Below are 11,601 nucleotides of genomic sequence, written 5' to 3'. Positions count from 1 at the left end.
ACTTATCCATGAATTCGGTAAAGTCGCAGGATATAAAATCAACACACAGAAATCGGTTGCTTTCCTATTCACCAACAATGAAGCAACAGAAAGAGAAATCAAGGAATTGATCCCAGGTACAATTGCACCAAAAACCATATAATACCTAGGAATAAATCTAACCAAAGAAGTGAAAAATCTATACACTGAAAACTCTAGAAAGCTTATGAAAGAAATTGAAGAAGACACACACAAAAAAATGGAAAAAGATTCCATGCTTCTGGATAGGAAAAACAAATATTGTTAAAATGTCGATACTACCCAAAGCAATCTACATATTCGATGCAATCCCTGTCAAAATAACACCAGCATTCTTCACAGAGCTAGAACACATAATCCTAAAATTTGTATGGAACCAGAAAAGACCCCGAATAGCCAAAGCAATCTTGAAAAAGAAATCCAAAGCTGGAGGCATCACAATCCCAGACTTCAAGCTATACTACAAAGCTGTAATCATCAAGACAGTATGGTACTGGCACAAAAACAAACACTCAGATCAATGGAACAGAATAGAGAACCCAACAATGGACCCACAAACATATGGCCAACTAATCTTTGACAAAGCAGGAAAGAATACCCAAAGGAATAAAGATAGTCTCTTCAGCAAGTGCTGCTGGGAAAACTGGACAGCGACATGCAGAAGAATGAACCTGGACCACTTGCTTACACCATACACAAAAATAAACTCAAAATGGATAAAAGACCTCAATGTAAGACAGGAAGCCATCAAAATCCTCGAGGAGAGAGCAGGCAAAAACCTCTTTGATCTTGGCTACAGCAACTTCTTACTCAACAGGTCTCCAGAGGCAAGGGAAACAAAAGTGAAAATGAACTATTAGCACCTCATCAAAATAAAAAGCTTCTGCACAGCAAAGGAAACAGTCAACAAAACTAAAAGGCACATGATGTAATAGAAGATATTTGCAAATGACATATCAGATAAAGGGTTAGTATACAAAATCTATAAAGAACTTCTCAAACTCAACACTCAAAAAACAAATAATCCAATGAAGAAATGGGCAAAAGACATGAATAGACACTTCTCCAAAGAAGACATCCAGATGGCCAACCGGCACATGAAAAAATGCTCAACATCACTCATCATCAGGGAAATACAAATCAAAACCACAATGAGATACCACCTTACACCTATCAGAATGGCTAACATTAACAACTCAGGCAACAACAGATGTTGGCGAGGATGTGGAGAAAGAGGATCTCTTTTGCATTGTTGGTGGCAATGCAAGCTGATGCGGCCACTCTGGAAAACAGTATGGAGGTTCCTCAAAAAGCTAAAAATAGAACTACCCTACAACCCAGCAAGTGCATTACTAGGTATTTATCCAACTGATACAGGTGTGCTGTTTCGAAGGGACACATGTACCCCAATGTTTGTATCAGCACTACTGACAACAGACAAAGTACGGAAAGAGCCCAGATGCCCATTGATGGATGAATGGATAAGAATATGTGGTGTATATATACAATGGAGTATTACTCGGCAATCAAAAAGAATTAAATCTTGCCATTTGCAACTATGTGGATGGAACTGGAGGGTATTATGCTAAGTGAAATTAGTCAGTGAGAGAAAGACAAATATCGTATGACTTCACTCATATGAGGACTTTAAGAGGCAAAACAGATGAACATAAGGGAAGGGAAACAAAAATAATATAAAAACAGGGAGGGGGACAAAACATCAGAGACTCATAAATATGGAGAACAAACTGGGGGGTGGGGGTGGGAAGGGGGATGAGCTAAGTGGGTAAGGGGCCCTAAGGAATCTACTCCTGAAACCATTGTTGCACTATATGCTAACTAATTTGGATGTAAATTTTAAAAAACTAAAATTAAAAATAATAATAAATAAAAAAGTGCCCAGACTTTCTGTGAAAGGAGGTGTATCTGCTTGTCTGAAAGCAGTGGCCTGAGGGACAGGTATCTAATTTAACATACAGCAGGGGGTCTGCTGAAATACCCCCCAGGTATGGCTGCTGGCAGTGCCATCTTCCCACTTTCTTTCCGCCTTGCCCTGCTCACCAGCATCAACAGAGAGGAGCTCACACCAGCCTCAGGCACCCCGATTTTTGTGGCTGCCTAGATCTCACAGCTCGGGGGGCAGTGAAACTTACATCTGCGGGCCTTGTAGGACTGTTACCAATGGAGAAAGACTTCCTAACCAGCGACCACCTCAAGGTACAGCAAGAGGAACCTGGTCTTTCTGTGAAAGAACTAATAGCAGTGCACACTCTGAAAAGTTCAAGTCTGGAAGTTAAACTGGAACACCAATAATCTGAAGCATTTGGAACTGGTCACACATGAGCATCCTGTGGGAGTAGCGTCCTGTGCTACAAGATTCTGACTCTTCATTTCTTCCCAACCACTCTTTCCACCAAGAATGGCTTCTGTGGTTTGATCCCTAAGTGGTCTTCTAGGAAGACCATGTATGTTGACTGATGCCTACTATGAGATGAACAGAATCCTGCCTCTGAAACAATGTCATATCTGTATCCTACAAGTGATGGACAGAACACCCCAAAATACAAAAAGGCTACATATGCTAGCATTCAGACAGAAGACTGGGGCCAGTTCGTGCACGTGTGTCATAATTAACACTGCCCATCATGGGCAAAAAAGATGCAATAAAAGCTCTGAAGTAAAGGATTTCCCAAAACTACAATCATTAAGAAATCCAACTGACCTTGTCACTTACTGATCTGTGCACGCAGAACTGTGGTCCCAGTTTTCAATCTCTGATTGTGAAGAAGGAATTCATTAATGATAATCTAGTTAAGCTGCTGAATCCCAGGTATATCTTTCCATTAGACATTCAGAGTAGACTCTTAAATTTCATTAAGATTTGGTCACAGCATCTCCCAGGAGGTGTGGATGTAAGCGAAGTGAAAGAAGTGTAGCTTGACCTTCTTAAGAAAGGTGTTCAGTTTCCTCCCTCAGATGCAAGGATGAAACAGTAAGACAAGAGACTGCTGAGATCTCATTGAATTCTACTGAACCAGCTCTTCTTTCTATAATTGTTCTCAAGAGCTCTACTATTACACTGGTCCCACAACAGATTGGACAATTGCACAGTGAATTAGATATGGTGAAAATGAATGTGAGGGTGCTGTCCACCATACTGATGCAGACGCACCGTGTTCCTGGGTCTGAAAATCTTGAAGACATAGAGCTACTGCAGAAACTTTGTATAAAAGATGGGTCAGGAGACACAGGATGGGATCACGGACGTGCTTGTTGTAGTGGACAATGAAAATGTAACTGTTGAGCTAATTCAAGTGAATGAGGATTTAAATAATGCTATCTTTGGATATGAGAGATTTACTCAAAAACAACGAAGAATTTTGGAGCAAAATAAGAACCAGAGGAAAGATGCCAATACCACCAGGGAAACTTAAGCCTCGTTCTGCGATCTCCTTGTCCTGAGTCCCAGCCCTCCAATGCGTGGGGCCACTCTGGGAGAGCTCAGCCACTCTGGGACACGAACGCTCAGCTTTCAGACTTACACTTCAGCTCTCCAAGTCCTGTTGTAACAAGTTGAAACCTACTCTTCATCCACAAGTAGATTTGCTAGCCTTGGCAAATACAAAAACATCCCTGTTTACCCAAAGGACCAGCCAAAATCTCCCCTCAAGTCTTACATATGAGAGTTTTCTGAAATATTCAAATGCAGTGTTACTATAGTTGGGTTAGTCTACAGACCATTCCAGCAACACTATCAAGCTGGAGACTGTCATTCTAGCCCAGCAATCACTCAGCAATGACGAAGAATGATCTCCAGCCACCCAATTACTACGAGGTAATGGAGTCTGACCCCTTAGCTCCTGCTGTCACTACAGAAGCTAGGTATGAAAACACTGATGCTTATCACCACAAAGGAGCTCAAAGCCACAGTGACTGCTGAGGTGAAAGTGGATGACTGGCCTGTTAACTACATTAGAGGTGCCGATTCTCTAAGAGATAGACCCTGGGCAGCTCTGAAGCTCAGAAGACAAGACCTACCCACAAATCAAAACCATGGTGGAACACTTCTCCTCTGCAATAATGAGGTTTAGCAGAAGAGTAACAGTTCCAGAGTAACATCAGTGGTTCCTGACCACAGCACAAGGTGTATGTTATCTCAGAAGAACTTGGTTTAACATATATTCACTTTAAAACTTCAGCAGAGGGACGCCTGGGTGGTTCAGTTGGTTAAGTGTCCAACTCTTGATTTTGGCTCAGGTCATGATCTCATGGTTGGCCACATCGAGTCCCATGTCAAGCCCTGTGTCGGCTCTGTAATAACACCACAGAGCCTGCTTGGGATTCTCTCTCTCTTTCTCTCTCCCTCTCTCTCTCAAAATAAAAAATAAATAAACTTAAAAAAAATACTTCAGCAGAAGAAAAATTCATTGCACTAATGCCAACCAGTTTAGTTGCAGCATCTTATGGTTCACAGGCCTTCCTCCATTTAGAAGAGAAATAAATCATCATATAGCTGAGAGAAGGGTAGATGAAAATTCTTTTATTACAAAATAATAAGACTACTGAATACCTTCATTTAACCAACGCTGGATATAAACGTCAATTTGTACTTCTTTATAAATAATACTCTTATTTAGAATGATGACTTGGAAAAGCCTAGATGATACAGTTTAATTATATTTCAGGTATCCCGAAGAGGTCACTGGGCTCTGTATCAGGTTGCCTTTGATTTGTTATGATTCTCTTTTATCCTTTATAATACTGAAAGTTCCTTTTTCCCCCCTTTTCACCACAATTTAATATTTCTATTTGGAAACAAAGACTACTGAGAAACATTCAGAATAAATTGTGATGTGTTTATGTCACAAATTACAATAACAAATAAATTACTATTAAAACCCAAAAATGTATAGTCACCCCATGTTCATGAAGTACAAACCTCTATTATGTCTGGTATAGAAGAAGTGGGTTGGCGTCTCAGTTCAGTTACCTCTGTGCCTTAAAGTAACCCTTGAACTTCCCAAGATTCTGCTTCTTCACCATAAAACAAAGATAACAGTATTTACTACATCTTCCTCAAAGGGTTACTTAAAGAGGCAATGGATGTGAACCCACTTTATAAACCACAAAATGCTATACAGATAGAGCTTCTACTATTTGGCACAGAGTAAGTGCTCGAAAGATATATATTGAGTGGATAAAGGAATAGGGTTCTAATTCCCTCACCTTCCAGCGAGAGTTCATGGCTGTTGGCTTCCTTCCAGCACACCGCCCGGTCTGGGTCTCAGTCTCGAAGTTTGTGTAAGAAACAGGAGGATTTAGCATGAAGCAGAGGGAGGCACACGCTTTGCTGTGACAAACAGCACAGCAAAAAGACAGGAATTCTCTCCCCTGAGGTTATACCAGGAGAGATCTCCAGAAGCAACTGCTATCATTGTCTGGTTGAGTCTAAAAAAAAAATAGCTCTTTATCAACGATGCCTCAACAGACATTATTTTCATAACATGCTCCAATGTTCGAGCAGAAGCGATTCAACAAGCTCTCCCGGCAAGCCGACTTGTTTCCAGGTATCTCCAAAACAGTCTCAGAGGGTGCGGGTCTGTGGGCCCCTCCCCATAGATCTAAAATCCCAGGCACCTAGGTGGTTCGGTCGGTTGAGCTTCTGACTTCGGCTCAGGTCACGATTTCACGTTCTGTGGGTTCGAGCCTCCCGTAGGGCTCTGTGCTGACAGCTCAGAGCCTGGAGCCTGCTTCCAATTCTGTGTCTCCCTCTCTCTCTGCCCCTCCCCTACTCATGCTCTGTCTCTCTCGCTCTCTGTCAAAAATAAATATACATTAAAAAAATTTTTTTAAATAAAATAAAATCCCCAAAGCTTGGGGCATGTGGGTGGCTCAGTTGGTTGAGTGTCCGACTTCAGCTCAGGTCATGATCTCATGGTTCATGAGTTCAAGGCCCGTGTTGGGCTCTGTGCTGACAGCATAGAGCTTGGAGCCTGCTTCGAATTCTGTGTCTCCCTCTCTCTCTGCTCCTCCCCTGCTCATGCTCTGTCTTGCTCTCTCTCTGCTTCAAAAATAAATTTAAAAAAATTAAAAAAAATTTTTTTTAATCCCAAAAGCTCTGAAAACCAAGTTCCTTCCCTAACCCACCTGGTGGTAAAAACTGACCTGAACTGATAGGCGGTTGTTTATGATCTATGTTTACTCCTCTAAGTGCATTTCACTCGGTAGAAATATGACGAAGTTTTATTATCAGGTGCTACCCAGACCCCCCTGGTGGCGTTTTACAGCATACAGGGTATGCTCTGTAGGCCCAGCCTATGCTCCGATATGGGATTACAATAGATCTATAAGATTTGTCAAGACCTATTAAGGAGCTTCTATGTATCAGAAACTATTTTAAATGCTTTGCATGTATTACCTCAATTAATCTTCACATAATCTTATAGGCACAACCGAACATCTGTCCCATTTCACAAATGAGGATATTGAGGCACACAGAGACTACGTAAATTGCCCAGGTCACATACCAAGTAAGTAACAGAGCTCAGGATTGATACCAGGCAACCTGACTCCAGAGTCTGCCCACTCCCTTGGCAGCAAAGTCATCTTGGCAAACCCTACAGGAGTCAGCAACAGACAACATCAGTTGAGCCTTAGGAAGCATATTCAACATCTATGGTGCCTGTGGTATTCAGTAATTTCTACTTGTATCAATTAGGATCTTCCAGAGAAACAGAACCAATAGGGTGTGGGTATGCAGTGTGGTGTGTGTATACATGTGTATAGAGAAAGAGAGAGACTTTAAGAAAGTGGCTCACATAATTATGGGGGTTGGCAAATCCAAAATCCCAAAATCTGTAGGGCAGGCTGGCAAGCTAGGGAAGAGGTGATCTTGCAGCTTGAGTTGAAGGTGGTCTAGAGGCAAAATTCCCTCTTCCTTATGGGACCTCTGTCATTTTCTCCCACAGCCTTCAACTGATTGGACAAGGCCCGTTACAGAGGGTGATCTGCTTTACTCAAAGTCTACTGATTTAAATGTTAATCACATCTAAAACATACCTTCACATCTAGAGTGGTATTTGACCAAATAATTGGGCCTAACCCAGTTGACACGTAATAATAACCGTCATGCTGCTCTCAAAATTATCCAGTCTGAACTGGGTCTGTTTATGCTTACCATTATCATTTTATGAGATTGCAAAATGAATGATTAAGCAGATAATTCAATGTTGCCCCTGAAGAAAGAGATGCTTCTGAACAGGCCCCCTATGACCCACCTCTGTGCAGACAGGGTATGGGAGTTGATAAGATACAAGCTGGGCCCCTCATTTTCACTGGAGAAGGCTGCACCCTGCATCTACGGCACTACATTTGTTAGTACTGCTCAGTTCACAAGTGAAAGAAATCCAACTTGAACCAGATTAAGCAAATAGAGGTTTATTATCAGGATGCTGGAACCCATGAAGATAAACAGATCCTCTCCCTCCTCCAATGCTGAGAGTCAAGCAATTAGAAGACATTTCACCAATGAAACAAGGGAAGGGGCAGCTGAGGAATGAAGCGCAAGTTTCTGGCCTAGCACAGCTCCTAAATATGGCCTTCAGCCCCATGCCCTCCACACATCCACCACCAACCACCCCTGGCCCACCAGATGCAAAAAAAAGTCAAAAAAGCACTTTATTCCAAATCAGGACAAAAGTGAATTAAGGGTGTATCTTTATATGTCCCATCTTCCAACTGTCAGAAAATAGAAATGGCTCCTAAGAAGGGATGGATGAAATAGGAGATACCCGGGGCCCATTTTCTCTGCCAGATATGAAGGCCCCGGGCCCCTTCAGTGAATCTAGGGCCTTGGGTGGGGTGAGGGGTAAATAGTCTGGAGCACAGAGTCCCCAGCACATGGGAATATAATCCACCTTCACTAGCTGAAGTGAATTATCATAGAGGACATTTAACAAAACCAGATTCCAAAACAGAAGATGGGTCTTCTGATAAAGATTTCCCATAGCTTCAACCACATTTCTCCTCATCCCTCAGGTACAAAATATAAAAATAAAAACAGGGATGAACAAAAACTAAATATCCAGCATTCAAATAACTGAGTGCGGGAAAGGATAAAGCTTCAGCCCCAGTGGAAGGGGAATTCATCCACACCACATGAAAACAGATAAACTGTTTGGAAAAGCTTCTCGGTAAGGATAAACAAATAAGAGGACATCCAAACACATGACAGCAAAAGAGGAGGAAGAAATGCCAGGCAAGGACGGGGGAAAGGAGAAAGGAAAGGAGGGAGAAAGGGTCCAGAGGGACTAACCAGCCGACCACGAGGCAGGACCCGGGCTGGGTCTTCTCAGTGCTCTGTCTCCCTTGGTCCCTGCCCAACTTCTGAGCAGGATTCCCTGTAGTCTTCCCACCCGTGGGTCGCCCATCATCCTTCTGATCAATTCCTTTCCTGCTTAAATTAACCGAAGTTAAATTTTATTGTTTAAAACCAAGAACCTAAAATGATACAGATGGTAAGCAATTAATCCATTTCAGTAGAAAACTAAGATGAAGTAACTGAGGGAATTAGAGATACAAAAACAGGTGTAAATGGTATAAACATTGCCAATATACAATAAAATAATATAACTAACAAAAACAGGAGATGTGGGAGAAAAGGGGAAGGAAGTGAGAGTGCTAATTTCCTCAACCTTTCCTAGCAGGGAATTAATAGATACTAATTAAAAATGGAAACACGTACTTTTAAAAAATATAATGACTCATAATAATGTTTCTTGTAATCATTTTTTAAATCTTAGGGTAATAATTCAGGGAATGCAGGTGAGAAAGCTGAAATTGGGAAATAACAGACTCAACCAAAATCTTAACAGCTGGTTCATTCGATCAAAAGTGCAACATATGTGCCTACTAGGTGCCAAGCATGATGCTAAGTGCAGAGGTTCTCATGGAGGACAACCCAACAGGGTCCCTGCCTTCATGGGGCTGACAGTCTAAAGGGAGAGCCAGGCTTAAACAAGTGGATAAAAAAATAAATATGAAATTACAAATATGATAAATGTGTGAAGGAAAGAACATACTTGACAGATGGTGGGCAAGACCCTCTTGGCAAGGGGATAGACATTTAAAAAGAGACTTTAGGGGTACCTGGCTAGCTCAGTCAGTTAAGGGTCTGACTTGATTTTGACTCAAGTCATGATCTCACGGTTCATGAGTTTGAGCCCTGCCTTGGGCTCTGCAATGACAGTGTGGGGCCTACTTGGGGTTCTCTCTCTCTTCCTCTCTCTGCCCCACCCCTCCCCCAAATAAATAAAATTTAAAAAAAAAGAGACTTCAAAGTTGGGGGAAAAATAGCTTTACAAAGATTGAAGGGAAGGTAATAAAAGACACAGGGTACCACATGTACTGGAACTCCAAGGCAAGTGTCTTAGTCCATTTGGGATACTATAACAAAAATACCATAGACTGGATGACTTATAAATAACAGAAACCTATTTCTCACAGTTCTGGAGACTGTGAGTCCAGTCCAAGATAAAGGTGCCAGGCAGATTCAATGTGTAGTGAGAGCCCATTCACTGATTCAGAAGGAAAGAACTTGGCATGTTGGAAAAAAGTGAAAGGTGAAGTGAGGACAAAGGGGCATAGAATGATGGGGATAAAGATGGCAGAAGCTAACCCATGCGGGGCAGGCTTGTGTGGACATGGAATGGTGTCCAGCTTTTATTCCCAGAGCAGTGGAAGGTCTCTGAATAGTCTTCAACAAGGGAATGGCAGAATGAAATGCACATTGTATAACACCCACCATGCTGTGGTTGGAAAGTGGTCTGGAGGGCTGCAAGAACAGATGGGCAAGACAGGTTAGAGCAGTGGTCCAGGAGACAACTGACGTTGGCTGCGCTTGGTTGACGGCAGTAGCAATGGAGAGGTGAAGACCAACCAGAAAGCCATTTTGGAAGTATAAAATCTTAGGTGATGAACTAGATGGAAGAGGTAGGGGAGAGAGAAAAATCAAGAATGACTCCCATTTCTGGGTTAGGCTACTGGGTGATAATCATATACTGAAACAGTAAAAGCTTGGCAATACATATTTTGAGAAGTGACTCTTAAGAATTTCAGACATTTCATTACTAAGATACTTATAAAACATCTAAGTGGAGATGTCAGATATACCATTAGATCTGAAGCTCAAAAGAGAGGTTGGGGCTGGAATCATCATCACACAGATGCTATTTAAGAACATGGGAATACAGAGGCACCTGGGTGGCTCAGCTGGTTAAGCACCTGACTCTTGATCTCAGCTCAGGTCTTGATCTCAGGGTCATGAGTTCAAGCCCTGCATTGGGCTCTGCACTGGGCATGAAGCCTACTTTAAAAACAAACAAAAAAACATATTTAGAAACACAACAACAACAACATGGGAACGGAGAGGACCCCCGAGCAAGGGAGTATGGAGAAAAAAGAGGACCTATGACCAATTCCCGAGAATATCTGGTACTCAGAGGCAGAATAGAGGAGAAGGATGTAGGGAGGTAGATATAAAATTAGAAGAGAGTTATGTCCCAGTGTGAAAGAGGAGGGGGTTTTCAACTTTGTGGACTGCTGCAACTAAGCCAAATAAAGTGAGGACTGAAGAGGACCCATCATACTGGGCAGTCAATGAAAATGACATCCGTATTTTTGGTGGAGACAAAAGACAAAAGACAGGCAGCTTTTTTGAGAAGTCAGACAATGATGAGAAGCAGAGAAATGGAGCAGTTACAAGAAAAAGATGGGTTCAAGGGAGGAGCCTGAGGATGCTTGTGTGATCCAGTAGAAAGGGGAGAGAGCAAGGTAAGGAAAGAGGAGAAGGCACAAAGATAACACGTGCAGGGAGGGAGTGACAGAAGACAAGGGCAAGGGGACGGATGCAGACACAGGAAGAACTATCTGCAGATGAGGTGATGGAAAGACAAAGGTGCTCCCACATAACGGCTTCTATTTTCCAAGGAAGACAAGTCCATCGGCTGAAAACTAGGTGGGAGAAATGAGGAAGGAGAGGGACGTCTGCAATATGAAGCAAGTCATAAAATGGTCTCTGGGAGAGCAGAAAGCAAGTCGATTTTGAGGCTGAGGTAGGACTGCCACACAGTACAATGTGGCAATGCCACCTGCTCAGGTGCGAGTTCAAGGAAGGCAAACGTTTGGGCTCAAGGTCAGAACTTCGCCAGATAAATGTAACAAAAAATGAAAGATTCAAGGGAATTCAGGATATCCACACCACATTGACTGCAATGATTGTGGAATCTGAGTGGGACCAGGAGCAAGAACAGGGCAGGAGGGAGCTGTAAGATCCAGAGAAAGGGGTTTGATCAGCACACCTGAGATCTCAGTGACACCAAAGAACCGTCATGGCGGAGGGCCATGCAGGACAACCGCGTGCACAGGAGGTTTCAGTTGAAGACACTGATGACTGGAGCAGGAGTTTGGGGAACGGTGCAAAATTTGGTGGCGATTAGTGCTTACGTGGACTAGAATGGAGATGAAAGTCACCGGCTTGGGTACTGGATGGATCTACTCTTAGAAGTTGAGGCCATCAATCGTGAC

The 11,601-nt window shown here is 42.5% G+C and overlaps 1 pseudogene; it reads left to right on the top strand.

The window, feature by feature from the left end:
• Positions 1 to 2,535: 2,535 nt before the first annotated feature.
• On the top strand, positions 2,536 to 3,958 carry LOC124521045 (TOM1-like protein 1; annotated as a pseudogene).
• The last annotated feature ends 7,643 nt before the right edge of the window (positions 3,959 to 11,601 follow it).

The sequence above is a fragment of the Lynx rufus genome, unplaced genomic scaffold (assembly GCF_022079265.1).
Source record: "Lynx rufus isolate CCGP_SWC_20201006 ecotype Redwood Valley unplaced genomic scaffold, mLynRuf1.p SCAF_3, whole genome shotgun sequence".
Classification (NCBI taxonomy): Eukaryota; Metazoa; Chordata; class Mammalia; order Carnivora; family Felidae; genus Lynx; species Lynx rufus.
The sequence above is the reverse complement of the archived record's forward strand: the minus strand, read 5'-3'. Positions and strand labels throughout refer to the sequence as shown.